The sequence below is a fragment of the Passer montanus genome, unplaced genomic scaffold (assembly GCF_014805655.1).
Source record: "Passer montanus isolate IOZ18808 unplaced genomic scaffold, ASM1480565v1 scaffold55, whole genome shotgun sequence".
Classification (NCBI taxonomy): domain Eukaryota; kingdom Metazoa; phylum Chordata; class Aves; order Passeriformes; family Passeridae; genus Passer; species Passer montanus.
Genome location: NW_024370485.1, coordinates 2923179 through 2942460, shown reverse-complemented (window position 1 = coordinate 2942460; position 19282 = coordinate 2923179). Strand labels below are relative to the sequence as shown.

Below are 19282 nucleotides of genomic sequence, written 5' to 3'. Positions count from 1 at the left end.
ATGCCATCGATAAGTGAACTTAGTCACATCATGACCTAGTGACTAATTTCAAAGGCATTTTACAAAGGCAGCAACTGATTAGAGGGTTGTTACTTTGGAGTTAAAACTTTACCATACCCAGCCTTATGAATAGGAGATGTATACAAGAGTCAAGAATGTGTAATTTAATCTCTCAATCCACGGTTCAACAGTCTCCATGTAAGCTACCTTGTATTTCCTTACAGCAGGCAAATTATAAATGGACCTTGGCCTGCAGACTACTGCAGTATCTTTACAAGTTTGAAGCATATTTTTTTAATGCATTGTTTGAGAGATTACTGTTCTGTTTTGGAAGACCTGCCCAGTTATAAAAAAGATTAGGTTCTTAGTCCACTCTGATGGAGTGTGGCTCAGGACATCGTGACAGGATATGGCAGAAAAACCTACACAAGAAGAATGATCAGGAGCACAAACAGTGCTTCGAGAGGAAAAAAAAAAAGAAGGAAAGGAATTGTAAGAAGGAAAAGAAAGTAGAATTAAAGAGTCACTGCATGCAGAGTTTGCTGACCAACGCAGTTTACTTCTGAAAAATCCCCCTTTATTACCAGAAGCGCGTTATTCTTTTAAAACTCATTTCACCCTGCGTTTAGGCAAATTAGGAGCAATTCTCATTAAACTTCCTGGGCAGGCACCACGCTCGGGGGCTATGAAACTTGTTACTTTCCACACCTACCGAGGACAAGCCGGTAAAGACACCACTCAAAGCCGGAGAACTTTTACTACTCGGTTGGAGGTGATGCCTGAAAGCACAAGCTATCTGCAAGAGCTCCCAGTGCAAGCTTCATCTTGCCCTGTCACTCCCTCCTCCCTCCCTCCCTCCCTCTCTCCTGGCCCGAGCCGAACGAGGAAGTGGAGCCGGGCGGGCGGGCGGAAGCCAAGCCCATGGCGGTGGCTGCAGGAGGGCTGTCAGCCCTGACAGCTGCCCGGCGGCCCCTGCCCGCTGCCCCCGCGGCCCGGGCAGCGGAGGGGAGGAGGGAGGGAAGGAGGGAGGGCCAGGAGCCGGCCCCGGCGGCCAAGAGCGCCGAGCACCCACCCCACCTGCGGGGGCCGGTCCCGGGGCGTGCGGGAGCGCAGCGGCAACTCCGCGGGCACGCACGGCCCCGGAGCACGGGGGGACACGGGAGCACACGGCACGGCAGCTCCCGCGGGGACGGAGCGGCGGGACAGCGGCAGCCTTCTCGCCCGGCCGGACAAAGAGGCGCCAAACCCGGCGAGGGAGAGAGGAAAGCGCGGCGCCAGGGGGGACAAACCGGAGCCACCCGCGCCCACCGCCCCGCCCGACTGGCTTCACCTGAGCCCGGCGACGGTGGAGGGAAGGAAACGCCGCGGCGGCGGCTGCGCTCCTCACGGCAAGAGTGCGGCGTCCTCCGGCTGCGGCTCCTCCCGCGGCACCGCGACCGCCGCTCGCTCACCGGCTCTGCTGAGCCGCCCGCCCGCCCGGCGTCCTCCGGCTGCGGCTCCTCCCGCGGCACCGCGACCGCCGCTCGCTCACCGGCTCTGCTGAGCCGCCCGCCCGCCCGGGCGGGGCCGCCCCGCCCCCGGCGCCGCCGCCCGCCAATGGCGCCGCCGCTCCCGAAGATTGACGGCCACGATGACCAATTAGAGCGGCCGAGGTGTGCGGAGGCTGAGGAAGCCGTTGAGCCGTTAGCAACGCCCGTGCGCCCCGCCCGGCCCCGCCCAGCTCGGCACCGGGGCCGCTCGGGCGGGGAGCGCCGGCGGCGGCGGCTGCGGAGTTTCGGGGGCACCGAGAGCTCCACCCCGCCGGCCGCAGATCGGGTAGGGCTCCCCCACTCGATCCGCTCGGGTTGAGCCCGGCCGAGCCGCCCCCACAACGCCCCACGGCGCGGCAGCCCCACAATGCCCCGCGCCGGCCTTTGGTGCTGCCGAGGGCAGCGGGTGCGGCCGGGAGCGGGAGCGGGGCTCTGTGGGGTCCCGAGGCCGCGCCAGAACTCCCCCGAGATCGGGGCTGGGGCTGCGGGTGTCCCGGCCAAGGGGTTCCCCCTGAGCCTTGTTGTAGTGCCAAATACCTGCAGCAGGAAGATGACAGTCAAAATTTACTTTCAGGGTCAGTTAGGTTGGAAAAGGTCTCTGAGATCATCGAGTCCAACCTATGACCGAGCGCCACCACGTCAACCACACCACGGCACTGAGTGCCACGTCCAGGAATGGTGACTCCCCCACCTCTCTGAGCAGTCCATTCCCATGTCTAATCACTTTCTGTGAAAAAAAGCCTTTCTAATGTGCAGTCTGGCTCAGCTTGAGGCCATGATCTCACCCTGTCACTGGCTGCCTGCAGAGGAGGCTGACTCCCACCTGGCTACAGCCTCCTTTCAGGCAGTTGTAGGGATTGATAAGGTCTCCCCTGAGCCTCCTTTTTTCTAGGCTCAGCAACTGCAGGTTCCTCGGCTTCTCATAAGACTTTTCCTCCAGATCCTTCACCCAGGAAGGTGAAAAATCTTCTGTCCTTTCACTGGACTCTAATGGACAAAACTGAGGCAGAAATGAGTGTGAGCAGCCCCTGATGCTGCTGAGGTGTTTGAACAGCCAGTGCACATGCTCACAGAGGCCTGAAATGTACTTTAAAAGGCAGGCTGAAACACTGATGTGTGAAAAGACAAAGGTGGTGTAATTCTGCCTCCTTAGATTAAGTGGAACTTCAGGATGAGCTAAAGGAGGAAGCAATAGCCAGGATGCGAGACCAAAGTCCGTCTGAGAAGAGCACAGCATATCTAAATCCATATGTCAGATCCAGAAAAGCAGATAAGATTTACTGCACACTTTATGGGCATACAGAAATGCAAGGCTCCTTCCCTTTATGACTTCCTACTTTGTGCAAGGAGGGTACATTTGCAGATGTAGATGCCAGTGACAGAAGATACAAAGCAAAATTTACTGGTGGCAGTATCAAAGCAGAAGAGGCAAATTAAGTTAAAGAGGCTTGAATAAAGAGGGAAGTTAGTGGAGAAGTATCTATAGTAAGTGTTTCTTGTCTGAGTGAAACACTTAAGGCTTAGAAAGGTTCACTGCAGCAGTTTGGAAACGATCCTAGACATTTTTATCTCAAGACACAGAAGACAGTGGGAGAAATCACTGAAAGGTGATTCTACAGCTGAGTATCAGGGACACAGAAGTGTCACTGTTAGAGGCAGAGGTGAGAAATGTAAATACAGATGCAAAATACAAATGAGAATTTAATTTGGCCACGAGAAAGGAATATACAGGAATATACATCTTTGCTAGTACTTCAAGCTAGAAAATGAAAGGAAGCTGGAATTGTGACAGCTACTCACATAAACAGATAGCTTTGGATTTACTGTGAGGGTGATGAGGCACTGGCAGAGGTTGCCCAGAGAAGCTGTAGATGCCCCGTTCCTGCAAGTGTTCAAGGACAGAGTGGATGGAGTACTGAGTAACCTGGTCTAGTGGAAAGTGTCCCTGCTCATGTCAGGGGAGTTGAGACTGCCTGATCTTTAATGTCCTTTGCAACCAAAACCATTCCATGATTCTATGGTCAAACCAGTGGCTCATATTGAGCCATGAAAAAAAGTGACCAACATATGGAACAGATATTTCCTAGCTGAACAACATGGTTTTAAGTTCTCCCACAAAAATTAAGCAGAATGAAAATAGTGGAGGTAACCAAATATATCAAAAGCTTCTTAAGAATATGAGAAGCTGCATCATCAGCCATGTGTCTGAGAAAGGAAAGGTAAGCAAAGGAAAGCAGTCAGTATCAAGTCTAAACTGAGCTTTTAAAGGAGGAAAAGTAGCCAATCTTACTTAGGAAAGCAAGTACAAAAGGCACACAAGACATTTTTGAAGAGTGTATATTATTGGTAGTTTAAATTATTTTATTTTTCTCTGACTCTCACACGTATGTTCTCTCTCCTCCTAATGCTCAGATTTAAGACTAAGGTCAGACTGGACTGCCTTCTTAAGGTTTGGCACTTTTTTTTTTAAATATAAATCTAAGAACTTGGTCCCATTCCTGTTTAATTGATATCAAAACTTTCTTGATGGCTTCATCAGTAAAGCATCAAAACTGAGTTCAGAACACAGACTGGTACAGGTTTACACCATCCTCCTCCTTCACAAAAAGTGTATCCCACCTCTATAGAAAACTCTGTGTGTCTCATGGTCAGATTTGTAGATGTGCCATACTTGAGGCAAGTCAGATTTTCAATGTCTGTGTTCTGTAGCTTGATTACCTTGAAAACAAGTGCAATAGGTTTTTGTTGGCAGGATGTTACCCAGGAAAGGGGACACACCTCAGAGAAAAACATGACTAAAAGAGCTTTCGTACTGATTTTATACATCTGTTACTTTCTACAAATTCACAGGATGCTTATGTGGATCTTTCTGATCAACTTCACTCATATTTTCCATCAGTGTTTGCAAGCCAGCATGATTTGGAAGAACAAACCTGTAATGGTTGCTGAATTCTGGAAAACATCTAAACAGAAAACAGTTTTACCAGTTTGATGGGAATAGATTAATGGCACTGTGGTATTTCCAGAGGGAAACAAATATATGAGGCAGCAAGCATCCAGAGATACTTCACCAGCTTTTACACACCAGACAAAGAGCCACTTTGCTGAACTACAGTGTTTTCCCCTACACTGGTCTAATCCAAGACCAGTTTGGTCTTAAGTTTGTTGCAAACAAACTTTGCTTAAATTTGTTGGCAAACAGCAAGCCCTGGGAGAAGCCTGCACTTCATTGATCATCAATAAATGTAGGGACATTTAATTTTTGTATCTGAAAAACAGATAAAAATGGCCAAATTAATTTTGGTGAATAATTTTCAATGCTTTGGGGGGCAGAAAAAATCCTCTTCCAAAACTAGTTTCTTACTGACAAGATGGAGAGAGTGAAACAAGAAGAGTGACAGAGACAAAAGGTGTTTACTCCATGGAAGGACTCACATTGCTAAACTCTAACCACAGTGGCTTTAGACAGAAACCACACATGTACAGATCTGGAGAATGTCACAATCTGGTGTTGCTAAGAAGCCTGAGCTCTGCTTTTGCAAAACTCGAAACCTTAGTTGTTTCAGTGCAGATTCATAATTAGAATTTCTTTAGAGAAGCAGCTCTGAACTGGCTTTAATAGATACACACATACAAAGCAGCAGCTATAAATGCAGATGAGAACTTGAAGCGTTTTCAGGTGCAAAAGGAACTGGCTCTTTGGAAGCAGGTCTGCGGAAGAAAGTCACTTATGTCTGCGGACTTTGTGCCTCTGAGCAACCTGAAATTTGTCTGCAATTTAAGCACCACGCATTAGCACATAACTTCCTTTTCCCTTTATACCAATTCTTTATTGTTCTCCTCCTAAACCAAATGCCAGATCCAAACTGTGAGAGTGCGAAAGGTGGAAAGCCATCTTAAGAGATGTGGAAGGAGTGAAAGCAAGTGATGTTTCCCCTGAGGGCTGGGAGGGGTGTGTGTGTCAGAGAACAAGTAAGTGAAATGTGTCCCGGCTAACCTGTCTCAGAAGCAGCCAGGAGCAGATGTCAGGAGGAGAGTAGTCCTTTTCTTTCAGAATGATGTTACTCTTGGCAGAACTACCCATCTTCCGGCATGGCTGTAGAAAAGGCAAGGCTTAATTTGCTCATTTTCGCATGGCAAGGTGCAATTCCATCATGCCCTCTTCATCAGCAAAACTGGTTTAAGGTGTTGCCTATTCTCCCACTAGACATTTGGTTTTAGTGCTGTGACATAGCTTACCACTGCTCCAGCAGTGATGGTGAAGATATTTAAAAAGTCATATTGTACACTGGATCACTGAAGAACAGCTAAAAAAAGAAGGTCAAGAAAAAAAGATCAGTTCACTGATCTAGTTTATAGGCCCTCAGAGAGAGGCATCAGCACAACTGAGGCACTGTGATGGGAGTTTTTTTTAATTGGCTTTGCTGATGGAGAAAATTTAAGAAGGAAATATATGTGCACCCCAAGACAGGGGAGGAAGGGAGGAGCTGTACCTGGCATACTCTAGCATTTAAAACACTTATTCTATTCTTCACCTCTCCCCAACCCTCCACCCACACAGTTCCACGTGAACAACCTGCTGAGCTCCTGCTCTCTCATTGTAGTTCTTGCTTCAACTTTAGTAAAAGAGGAACATGTTTTTACTTTCTCAATACATTAATGACAAGATCTGCTGCTGAAAAACAAACCATTTACATACCAGTGGTCATTTGGGATACCATTCAGAGGCACACTTCTCTACCACTGTACTGCAGTAAGTATATTTATCACATGCCAGAGTCCTTTCTTTCAATAAAATGCAAATGACACAATCCTGTAGAAAGGACCCTATTGGGGAAGCAGGTTATCAAACAGCTGTGCTCTGAAGTCATGAAATATCCTCAGAAACACACCTAGATGAAAACTTCTCTCTGAGGCAAAGTCTTCTTGGAGCTTGTGAGTTCCTCCAGTCCCTGAGATGAGATTACAACTCCATTTGGCATGGTTACAGACACCACATTCCTGATCTGACATAGTAAGAATAATGGCCCAGAGCTCTTTACATCCAAGAGGTACCTCTGCCATTTAAATGGAACCACAATGCTAAGCAACAGACATTTTTTAGTTCATTATATCCTCTTCCAAATGTGTTTCCTCTAGCCCTGTTCTCTTGCTGCTCACTATGTTCTAGTCAGTTTTAAATTCAGAAAAGCTGGTATCCAACACCAGTATACAAAAGGGCCAACACGAATACAAGCTATCCCGCAAAAGAATCTTTGTCCCAAAACTCAGTTTTGGAACTCAGGAATCTGAGTTTCCTGCCTTGGACCTACCCAGACTTGTCCTAAATGCCAGCAGAAAACATCCTGTTATCTGCCTTAAGAAAAGCACAGTAACTGTGGGACTTTTTTTTTCCGGTTGGTTTTGTTTGGTGGGTTTTTTCCCCTGAAGAAAACAATCATTTTCACAGCATCTGTTACACCTTAGCTCCTTCAGTGATAATTCAGCAAGTACAAAATTTTAGGCTTGTCTGCCCTGGCCTCACAGCTCCCCTGCTCAACAATTGCTAAGGAGCCTTTATTAACATCTCAAATACCTCCTTTTCCTTCTCTGTTTCTCAGAGGGGTAAGAAATGCTTCAGATTCCTGAGTTCAGAAGGGCTTGGGGGCATTCCTCTTAGCAGAGAAAAGTTGAAAGGAGAACAGAATCCTGCCCTTCTGTCACCCTGCACCTGTCATGCTTATGACAAGCCAGGCTTGGGTGAGGTACTGATAAGGAAAGTACACTTTAGAGAGACTGACAAATCCATCTAAACTCTGTTTAATTCACTCTGATAAGGTAGGGCTGTGGAGAGCTTTCTGCCACCTTTGCTTCTATTTTCCTTCTGAAGGTCTCAGGCTGGACCCTGTTTTCACAGAACCGAGAATTCAGTAGCAGAGTGATTGTGTTATAAAAAAACAGGACTTGGTTCTGTGAAAACATAAGAGTCACAGCATTTAACTACTTCACAAAATTTATTCATTGTTTTAATTGCTTTTCAGCATCAGCCACCTTTAACAGACCTCAAAACAAAAGGCATCTAGTTGAATGTTCACTTCCCTCTTCCAGGATGAATTTTATCACCCTTTTTTTTACACCCTCCTTACAAAAAACCAAGAAAGCACCCCTACTTTCAGCTTGCTGCCTTTCCCCAGGTTACTGTGTGAGATTCTTCTCCACTAATGGTGCCTCTCAGTTTATCCCATGTCTGCTGTTTGTTTTTGGGCTCAGTCTGCTACAGTAATCAAGGCCAAATATTTGCTCAAATGAAGTGGCCCTGTGGTTCTCATTTCAGGAAGCTGGCTGAGGACAAAGTGAAACTAGCTTGAAATTCTCTAGTATGCCCAAGAGATGTTAAGAGCAAGGGATTTTTCCAGTGCTGTAGAAAGTCATCCAGATTCCCACTGTAGCTTTGTTGTGGGAACTGCAGGGGAACTAACTAGTTTATAGCCTTGCCCCAATTAAAGACACCACTTTTATCTGCCAGAAACCAAAGTTGGTCCAGTCAAAACCAAACTTTGGGATCATTCTGTCAGGCTACAACCAGAAAGAAGACCCAACGTTCATTCTCCCTCTTCTGCAAGGCTGAAGTCCACATTTTTCTGATAAGAGGAGGCTACATCCTTTGTGCTTGCAAGTCAGTGGCAGGTCTTATAAACACACCCACAGATTCTCAGCATAACATATTGCAAGCTCTGTGCATCTGGAGCCCGTGCATGCTTTGCTCAACAACCCCCCTTTAATTTCTGCCAAGATTCCCTCCCACATTTAGGACTTTTTTTCCTGCTCCCTTGAGAGCCTCTTCAATTCTCCCAGCTCCTCAGCTTCCTACTGTAAGCACGGATTGTTCTGTATGGCTTTGCTGGTCTGCTCTGCCTTTGGGAACATATGGAGCAGTGCAGGAAGCTGGGCACAAAGATCTGTGCATTACCCTTATTCTCAGCCCCGGGTTTGGGTCAGGGGGATGGACCAGAAGAGTGAACTGACCGTGCTGACACAGAAATTCACCAGGACTTCCTGAGGCATTAGCTTTGTAGGATGTGAGACATTGCCAACACAGATACATGAGGTGCCATCACTGTGGGAAGCCTCCTTTCAGATGAGGTGAAGATGAGCTCCATTTAACACAGTCACCCTTCTCTCCCATTTATCAGATCATCATTTCCTGGGATTACTCTGGAACAAAGAAAGCAACTCACTGGGCGTCCTGTGTGTTCTTATAACACACCAATTCTGGTAAAAAATCAGTAACTCACTGAGGAGTAGCAGATTTCTGAGCTGCCCAGGCTAGCACCTGCTCTGCAATTTCTTAGCTACCAAGAGACAGGAAAGTGTTAGAGGAATCAAACCCGCAGGACAGAGGTGCTCAGGGACTTCTGGAATTCCTTCAGGTGAAGTAGCAACTTGTGTTAGGCCAAGATGTAAGGAGTCTTGCAAGCACTGCTGCCTTCTTGCACTGCACTGGTCCCAGGGAAGAAAGGAAGAAAAAAAAAAAAAAAAGGAGGTTAAAAGGTTTTCTGTGGAAGAGAATATTATGAATATTATTTGGACTTTGAGTTATAAACCCAAGCATGACACAGACCTAAAACACAAAATAAGGTAGCACTGCTCTCTTCTACCTAATGGGGTAAGTTATTCAACCTGTGGTAAATCCTGTCCTCTCCCTCCTTGAATTTTTGTTTGTACATAAAGTTAAAGCACCCTTAAGCCTCTTACTGCTCTACCACGCTCCTGATTACAGCTGCATCTAACCCTGAGCTTGAAACACACACCTATACCTAAGTTTGCAGCTAATTGTGAGACTGCAGAGGCCTGTAATTCTTTGACTCTTTATAGAGGAATGTACATGTATAAAAGCCTTTTGAATTTTCATAAGCCACCCCTTAGATGTGGGATAGCAAAATAAAAAAAGATGAAAACAAGATGCTCACCCAATGATTCAGCTTTCCTGCAAAGTTTCTTCAACCAGCCATCATAACCCTGAAAATAATCACCCCAGCCCATTTTTCCTGTGGGCTAAAAACACATCAGCAATGAGGATCATAATTTAAGGGTTTTTTGTTGCTACTAGGAACTAATGAGAAAGAGCTTTGCATTACATGGAGAAAAAGAATCACATGCAGAAAAAGAAAGCGAGTATGTGTATGTTTGGTATTGTTGGGTTTTGGTTTTTGAGGATTTTATTTAATTTTTTTTTTTTTTAGTTTAAGGAATGCTAAATCAGGCTTAGCTTTGCTAGGGGACATACCAGCTGTCTCCAAGCTCTTTTTATGATGATCTCTCTTGTACTTTAATTGAGAAAGCAGGGTGTGGAAGTTTCAACAAAGGCTCCCCTTTGTAGTGTGTTAATTAGGCACAGGAGTTAACAAAACCCCTCAGTTATAAACAATTACCTTTCCCCAGGCTTACTTTCATTTTCCTGCTATTGCATTTTTACTAATTTTCTATTAGGTTTCCAGAGTGGACAAGACTAATTTCTAAAATTAGTTTTCTAATTAGTAAGGAAAAAAAAATCCAAACCAAACCCAAGTAGGAAAATAAGTAAGGGAGGAGGAAAAATACCACTATAATTAGAAGTACTTAAAGATGCATATTTTTTTTGGTGCTTCTTCAGGACACAAGAGACCAAGGTCTTTTAAGTTCAGCGTAAAGTCCCCTCTAAAATTGCAAATGGAAGTGACTCTGGGTGTAAATGCCTGGGGATGTGAAAGAATGTGATTCAGGATTTGTGTGCCCTAAAATGATTGCTACCCTCACCCCTCCAGGAGGAGGAAAGAGAGGAAAGTGAGAATGGCTGCAGTTTCTCCGGACATCTCCTTGCGTGCCGGGTGCTGGCAGGCTGCTCAGCGTGTGCTGGAACTCGGGACACACAACAGCTGGGAAAGGAGCGGCCCCTGCCCTCCTCCCTGCCGGCGGTGACCTCACCCATTGGCACCGAGCTGTCCCCAGGGCAGCGCAGCCACCCAGGCTGGACAACCTCCTCCTCCTCCTCCTCCTCCTCCTGCCTCTGCCTCCTGCCGAGGGAAGGAGCAAACCCCAGGGGCTCGGGGCTGTCCTTCTGCCGCGAAGAGAGGCAGTCCCGAGGATGGAAAACTGTACTATGAGGATGACTGCTATCTTAACACCAAACGTGTTTCACCCTGTGTTAGCAGGAAACCTTTCACGCTGCTGCTCCCTAATCTTGTTTTCTGTTTAATTTCTGGAGAAAGGTCGAGCAAGGCATGTGAATCCATGGTATTGGAAGAAGCACGTTATGATTCAGTCTCCAGTCAGTGCCACACTTCTCTTGCTGCCTCTGATAGTGCTGTTTGCCCAACACCTTTACAACATGGAAGGCACCAGATACTCCAAGTTGTCTTTGTATCCAAGGAACTGCCCAGAAAGCAGGGGAGTAGCATTTCTGTGGGACTGGGGAAATAGTAGTTCTACCAACATTCCCAATGGAGGTTGCGTATCCCATCCTGCCAGCAGACTTGGAAAAGACTGTCTAGGGGGAAACTCATAATTCTTAGTGGCAGCTTCCCAAGCACAGCAGTTCTTATTGGGAACTTGCCTCTCCTCTCTGGAAGAGACTGCAAATAGCCTAGGGAAGATAGGCATTCCGACCTTTATTGCTGCACATCAAACCACTCTTCCCTTCTCCCTGTATTGCAGTAGCACAGACTGATTCTGAAGCCATGATCAGCTCTTGCTGCTTTCCCCAAAGAACTTTCAAGCTCAGTCAGACCAGGAAAACTCAGTGTGAGAGCGTGATGAGAAGTGAAGAAAGGCTGAGCGTGGCCTCAATGGCTGCAGCAGGTCTCGGGCAGGGAGCGTGTACAGGTCCTACCCTGAGTGACCAGGCAGTCAGGGAGCTGAGGACCCCACGGCAGCACACGGCTACTGCACGTAGGATGGAAAATGTTTAAACTGCTGGAGTTGGGGCCCACAGGAAACTTTTGGGAAGCGTGTGCTGGGTCTAAGACAGGAACCAAGAGAGTCAGTGTTTAAAATATGCACTGACAATGAATTGCTTCATTACTTAGAGAAAAATTGAGAAGGGGGAAGGGGTAAAACTCAACCACATCAGGAAACAGGCAAATAATTGTCTGACGGATACACCAGGTCTCCTGATTGCTGGTCTAAGACTTTGCTGCTGCTCAGCCCCCAGTGTCTTACTCATCATGATCTCCTTCCAGGAGACATCAAGGTCTTCTCTGCATTTAGGTATGGATCTCACACGCTGGAAAAGAAGCAAACAGAAACATAGGGCAGCTTGCAATTTTTGCTAAGTGTCTTATTTTGCCCTGATCTACTGTTTTGCATTCTCCTCCAACACCTTACCCTGTTCATACACCCAAAATCAAAGCATGAAAGTGACACCCTTCAAACCAAGGATACTTTTGGCCCTTGAGCTGCTGAAGAAAGACACGGGTGAACCACAGCCTCTCTCCTGCAGCACAGTTTGTAAAACAATTGAACAGTCCCAGGCAGGAGACTTTCTACAAAGGCCAAAGCAAGGAGTTGTGCAGGGCAGAGTACCTGCAGAAACTGGACCTCATGATCTGGACTTGCACATCCATGTGCAGAGACATGGGAAACACTGCCTTTCTGGAGCTGGAGTGGGGAGGGGAGCTCTGGAAGCTGCACGCAGGAAGAGCCTGACTTGGGAATAGCGAAGCAGGTAACAATCACACAACTATTTATGGCTCTTTTTCCTTGTGACAATCGCAGCCTTATAAGGGCAAGAGCGCTCCAGTCGCGGCAGAGCTGCGGAGGTGGAGCCTCCAGGGGCACTCCTGATGTTTGCTCCCAGGCTATCTGCCTGCCCAAGCCGCTGACCTCCTTCCCGGGAAAAACCCTGGGAACCCTTGCTGAATCCCAGCTGTTCAAATTTCAAACTACAAAACGCCTCGGCTCCCCTCCCCTTCTCCCCATAACTCCTACTAGCTGGAGCTGTGGTGAAGCAGAGACGTCTGCTTTTGTAATATTGTAGGCATCAGGGAGCACTGGGTTGGAGAGTGCCCCCACAGCCAACGTGGGAAACTTATTCTCATCTGGTTGTGACAGTACTGAGAACTGGAAGAAAAAAGAAAGGAAGAAAAAACAAACAACCCTCCCCATGGCCCCCCCAGCGTTGCTTGTTGGACACGAGTGTGTGAAAGGCTGCAGCTGGAAAATCTGGTGCACAAACTCATGTGCAGATCCTTTTGCCCATGGATGTGCTTCAAGAGCCCCCCAGTAACTTTGGCTGAGCTTCCAGTGTGTGTGTTGGGTTCTTACACATTTCAGCCCTGTCCAATCCACCCAGCTGAACTATGCTGGAAACGGTTTGCAAATAAAACTGAACATAAACATGCTGAAAATGTCACTGTCATCAGATAAGGTTGCTATGCACATTAAATTCCTGACACGAGTTCATTAAACCAAGGCCATGAAAAGTTAAGCCACATGCCTATGTTGCCTGGGATGGGGAAGAGGGTATGGTGAGTGGGGATTCAGGCTGTAAATTAATTTTTTTCAGCCTTCTACCAGCCCATAGCCATCACTCTGGTGTGACTCGATTTCTCCCAACAGGAGGGGGAAAAGAAAATAAAGTAGAATGTTACAGCACCCGCTTCCCTCCATGAATACTGGTGTGATTTGGGAAGGAGCAGGAGGCAAGGGTTAGCCATGACATTTGGGAGCTGTGGAAGGCTGGTTTTCCAGAGGGCAAAGCACACACTGACAAAGCCAGGCCTCAGCAGCCTTCACCAAAACTAGTCATATTCAGCACTGCAGAGGCAGTTCATCTCTGGACTATGAAACAGGCACTAAGAGCTTCCTCTACGATACACTTCTCGTAACTGGGGCTGTCCTTGACTTGCAGAAATGCCCGGGCTAGATGCTCCTACATGGACTTACCAGTTCTCAGACACCCCAATTTGCAGAAGTGCCAGATGTAATGACCTTCCCTACCACCTACTGAGTTGTTATAGATCTCACACCACCTATTTTAAGAGAGGGGCAGGAGCTGTGAGAGTGGTCCACAGATGGAAGTGATTTGAGGAGATACTCTCTCCTAAGCCTACAACACAGCCACCCTTTATCTTTTTTCTCTTTCTCAAGAAAGATGAGCTGTGCACACTTTGCCCGGGGATGAGCAACATGGGTTAGATTAGCCTGCAAAGGTGGAACATCGTGTTCTTGTCAGCCTTTCAAGGGTCAGGGTTGGGGTTTGATGACTCTGTAAAGCCAACCCAAGTCTGAGCAGTCTCTGAAGGAGGGTTATTCCCCTCCCTCCTCTGATCTTCACACTCCCACTGCCAGTCTCAGATGACAGCCAGCTGATTCAGCTGGAAACAACCCTGAATCAAAAGAAAGACAGATGTTTCCAGTTTGATAATTTCCTTGGTACAGTTGACTACATGCCTGCTACAGAGGTGCTGAAAATGCACAGTCATGAGCAGCCAGAACACAAGCTGCTCAGAAACTATGAGGGAATTGAAGTTCAGTAGAGACCAGAAAGCCTCCTTTTCAGGGATATTGTGAATGAATTTATTTCAGTTGTGTGGCTGGTCACAAGTGTTCTTACGGCATCCCACATGCAAGTGGTTGTAATGAGTATCTGAATTAAAGAATGTTTGCTATCAAATATGTACCATTACCAAAATCACAGCATCATTTAGCATAAGAAGTAATTTTGGACATCTCTAGGTCAATCATCTGCTTGGAGCAGGACCAGCCTTAAAGTTGGATCAGGGTGCTTAGGGCCATATGCAAGTGGGATTTGAAAAACTCAGAGGATGGCAAATCCACCATCTTTTCCCTCTTGTCCTTCCACTGAGCACATCTTTTGGCAATGAGGCTTTACCTTTCACATAACCCCCACTTGGGTAGTAGAAGTCAGTGGTTAGATAGTCCCCCTCATGAGCTTTCTTGTCCCTTTGCAAACCAACCCAGCTCCCTCAGACCCTGCCCGTGTGTCAGATGATGCAGTTCCCTGGGGCAGCTTCATACTCTGCCCTGGAGTTGCTCCAGTTTGTCAGTGTCCCTCTTGCAAATGTGAAGGACCATCCTGAGGCAGCCTGAGGAGGGAGAGCAGGTGTCTCTGCCTGCCTGTAGAAGCTTGAGTCTTCGAGTGAGTGTTGGGGTGTGCATGCACAGCACCAGCATTTGTCCGTGTGTGTACACAGCATCCCAGGGCAGCTGTGCATCCGCCTCTCGGGTAAATATTGATTCAGGGGTTTAGGTCATAAAAATGGGTGCAAATTCACTCAAGGCCCTGGAGCTGTGCTGGTTTTTGTGAGCAGAGCTTTCCTGCAGGTGTGGTATGTGAATGCCATCCACACTGAGTCCCAGGGACAACTGTGCATGGTCCTCCTGCAGCAGCTCTGCACCTTAGCAGGCACAGATCCTCCTTCCCATTATTGTTGGAGAAGATGTTTACAGTCAGGTTTAAATCTGGTCAGGTAGCTTCTTGATTACTCACTTCTCAGCTATTACTCTGCTTCAGTAACCCTGAAGCTCAGGGAGACAGGGTGTACCAGTCAGTAGCCACGTCTGGAAGACAACAGAAATAATTTTCTGCTCTGGTGATGTTGCCAGAGGGCAACACATCACTGCTGTGATGTCACGAGCATGAGGCACAACCTTCAAAGCATAAAAAAACCCACCCATTACTTGGGGAGCCAGCAGGTGTTTTTGAAGGAGTTAAGTGAAAAAGGGACACCTCAACACTTTTATCTTGCTGTCTTTGGGATATGGTAGGCAAAATGTTATATAACTGAATCAGCAGTGGCTTTTGGAATATTGGGATTCTGGCTTAATGAGCAATCCCTACGGTGTCTTCATAAGTCTTGGTACTGTGGTGTTGGTGGACTGGGCAGGGTAGACCTGGGCCAGTGACTGCCCCAAGCTACAGAGGCAGCAGCAGCAGAAGAAAGCCCTGAGGTGCTTGTTTTTAGCTGGCCACATCCACTCCTCAGTTTACTGCAGGAACTACATCAAGTCTCTGTCATAAAGAGCTTTAGTGCTGCAGCCCTGGGTGCTTGGATGCCTGACACAGAAGGAGAAGGGGTGTTGGGTAAAGATCTCCTTGGTGTTAATCTCCAGGCTGGAGCTGTAGTCTTCCAAAGAAGAGGAAAGGAAGCAATGTTGTTTGCTATGGGGAATGGTTAACAGAGGGTGAGGTGCTCAAAGGTCTGACCCAGATCGGAGCCAGGCAGAGTTTATTCCCCAGCTATAGAAAATTATTACAGAAATGCAATAAAACAAGGTTTTACTATAAGTCAAGGACAAGAATCATCAGCTGTTTGTCACCCAGCTCCCTTTATTCTGAAACAAATTAAGGACTGCTTATGTGGCATGAGGAAAAGATATTCAGGTCAGATTTGAAAGGCAGAATTTGTTTCAGGTATCAGCATCTCCTTTTGAGACCCTTTTGTAAATACCAAAAAGCAAGGCAGAGAGGTGAAATACAAACTCAGCTGATCTTCCCTATCAGCTCCACATCTGGATCTACAGGACCCAGCTGGGATCCCCTGGGATGTGTTGGGACAAGAAGCTGTGTCTGCACCACAGCACCATACATTAGAAGGCCCAAAATACATGCACAGCCACATGAGCCATGGGACCTTGTTCTCTGCCCAGGGCAGGGTGGCCAGTCCCGCCCAGCTTGGCAGCCTGGAGAACCTCACCAAGGCTTATCTGATTCTGTGCCCTCCTCCCTCCCCAGACGTACCCCCAAGGCCAGGTTTTCCTGCTTCACCCCAAAGGCTTATTTTTCTTATTTTAAAATAAACAGAGTTGTGTCTGTTTTGATTTCTAGAAGAAGGTTAGAGGGAGGTCAGAGCTGACATCTGGGCTGGAGATAACATTCCCGTCTAATTAGCAAGCCCTGGATAATGAGGGCCTTCCTGTCCCATCCCCCTGCCCTGATGTGAGAAAGGACAGCCAGCGCAGGCTGGTGCAGAAATGGGGCAAGAGAACACCCTGTAGGGCAGCATTTCATCTTCTAGTGTCCCCAGCCCAAGCTTGTGCGCTGCTGATAGGTGCCTGTGGGCGGCGGCTGGAGGCCACTCCTCCATCTTTATGAGGACACCATCTGCAGGTGCTCAGCCTCTCCAGACTCTTTCCAAGGCATTGGCCATGGCTTTCCAAAGTGCCAACTGTGCTGCCATTCACCTCTCTGCAAAGCAGGGTTTATGGATTTAGACACCCTGGGGACTACCTGTGCTGCTTGTGTGTGGCAAGAGAAGACCCCAGGAGACACAATATTGGTGGGAGACAGATGAGATGAGGACAGTGAGGTTCCCGAAGCATGGCTGGGCTATCTGCTGCCCTCCCCTCAGCGTAGGGAGCTGTACACTGGCAGTCCCAGCCCTGCTCTCAGGAACTGGGTCATTTATCAGGGCAGTGCAGCCCGCCGGGCTGACACGATGCAGCTGTTTGTGCACAGCAGTCCCGCAAAGAGGAAGCAGCCACGGCCGGAGCCAGCTTTGGCTGGGATGCTGGGCTTGGGGGAGGGAAAGGGGCAGAAGTGCTGAGGAGACCCAGTTTGTGAGGCTCCTGCCATCTGTAGACATAGCCCCCTGCAGCAGGACAGGGAGATGCTGGAATAAGGCCTGACTCAGCTGGGACAGAGGCTCCTCGGCTGAATCACTGTGCCTTCCCTGCAGCTCCCCCACTGTGGGCTGCCGGCGCTTTTGCAAAACCTGGGAAATTACAGGCGCAGGCAAGCGTGGCAGGGCGGAACTGCAGCCAGGCGCTCTCCAGGTGAGATTACCACAGCGGGCGCATCTGGTCCTTGGAAAACCCCGGCTGACACCCCTCAGCAGAGCTGGTGACACACCGGCCTCCTTGCCTCGTCAGCTCCATGGCAGAGGGATTTGCTGCCAGCAGCCTCAGATTCCGCCCTCAACGGAAATGCCACAGCCTGTTGATTCCTTGGAGAGAATGTGACCATCATTCCTGGCCTCAGTATAAAACCCCAGGGAGGGGAGGAAAAAGGAGGCAGGGAAACAGGGCTTGGGATGTAACAGTGGCAGAACTTGGCCATCATGACCCCAGCTGCAAGCTGGAGAAACGAGGCTGGGAACAGTGCCCTTGGGTCAGTCATGTGCTGCTGGCCACCAGAGGCTGGACACAATGTCACAGGGAGGTATGGCATTGTGGGGGAGCAGCAGAACAGGGAAATGACAGTAGCCTAAGGAGTTTGCTTGCAGACATGGCCACATGCTGCCAGTTTCTGTGCTGCAGGCTCCAATGAGACCAGCAGTGATGGGTCCCTCGTGTTCCTGCATCCTTTCATCTCAAGGATGCTGCCAGCTTCTGCCTTTGTGTGCGATGCCAGACTGATTAAGAAAACCCCAAACGTGCTTCCTCCTGAGAGCAGCCAAAAAACTGAGAACAGAACTCGATCCCAAGGTCAGGGAAAGGGGAACGAGAACTAAACAGGGTTCAGACAGGTACAAGGGGGTTGGAGTGCTGGGTAACCGCACAGTTTAGCATGAGAAATGCAGTAGTAGGTGTGATAGCAACAACTTTTAGACTTTCCTGAGCTCTGGGAAAAGTTTCCATGCTCTTGTGAGGATTTTAGGATGAAGCCCATGGGACCTGCCTGGCTGGGAAGGGGAAGCTGGATCTCCTCAGGTAGCGAGCTGAAATAGCTTAGGCTAAAGGATCAGCCCCTTGAGAACAGACCTGGCAAGAAAAGAGGAAGAATGTGGGGTTTTTGTCTTGTAGCTTCCTGCCAAAAACTGGCATAGCCATAAACATGAGTGCTGAACAATAAGGTCTCCTGTCCCAGCAGCTGCTAAAGTTGTCACCTGGGCAGCTTCCTGCAATCAGCCAGTGGCAGGACAAAAAGGAGCTCCCACATGCTTTCCTGCAATTTGTCATATATCTGATCTCTGTTCTGCTCAGTGCCTGTCATCCTCCCTTCCCCCAGAGCCATCTCACGCTCCAACAGGAGGATGTGATTATGAAGATCAACCTCTGGTGCAGAGCAGACTCATTGTTCAGCCTTGCTTCTCCAAGCAGCAAGAAGTGCTTCTCTTTATGGCTTCTGAATCACCCTATAGCCTCTCCTCAGAAAGTATTTCCCTTGGGCTGGTTCTGCAGGCACTGGGTGGATTTCCCTGTGCCTCAGAGATCCACAGCCCTCTGCAGATCCTTTCTGCCTGCCACGTGTTGAAGCTCCAGGCTTACGGTGACCAGAGTTGGCAGGACACTGCCACTGGCTTCTTTTTCAGACCACTGCACCTTTCCAAGGCGTTAATCTCTGGGTCTGAACAGTGCCATGCTGGATCTCTCTTCACGGGTAAGTATTTTTAGAAAGTTTGAGCTCAGACTATGCAGTCACTTGTGAGCTATGCCAGGACAAAAAGAAAACAACCACTTCTGCCTGAACAATACCAGCACAGAACAAAAAGCCACTGTAAATGAGGTTTTTCGGCATCACTCAAAACTAGCCAAGCTTTGAAAGATGAAACTTGCAGTAAAAAAAAAAAAAAATGAAAGAAAAAGGTTCCTAGTGAACAAATGAACAGAAAGGGCTTTGACAGTTTACTTAAAAAGCAAAATGATGTTATATAAATACCAGCGGGCATGCTGGAGCTTGCATCACTCCATCTCCATCCCGTGTGCTGTGACAGCCAGAGCAGGGCTGGGTTTGTTACCTGCTGCTGCCTGTGCCATGGCCCCGCGGGCAAAGCCACCTGCAGGGAGAGGAGCAGCGCAGTCCCTGCGCCCGCCCGCGGCTACGGGCACTGCGG

At 48.2% G+C, this 19282-nt stretch overlaps 1 protein-coding gene and 1 long non-coding RNA gene across 2 annotated transcripts in view; both read right to left on the bottom strand.

The window, feature by feature from the left end:
• Positions 1-1474, bottom strand: part of MYH9 (myosin heavy chain 9) — a 71819-nt gene extending 70345 nt beyond the window's left edge. The window contains exon 1 of the mRNA XM_039725379.1: positions 1331-1474. The gene's annotated coding sequence lies outside the window, so the exon portion shown is untranslated. The remainder of the gene's footprint in view (positions 1-1330) is intronic.
• A 2880-nt stretch (positions 1475-4354) lies between these two features.
• On the bottom strand, positions 4355-10094 carry LOC120510046. Its single transcript, XR_005629405.1, has 3 exons — positions 8804-10094; positions 8535-8723; positions 4355-5836 (listed from the first exon to the last, which is right to left on the bottom strand). It is a non-coding gene; the product is annotated as an uncharacterized LOC120510046 (long non-coding RNA).
• Between the last annotated feature and the right edge of the window lie 9188 nt (positions 10095-19282).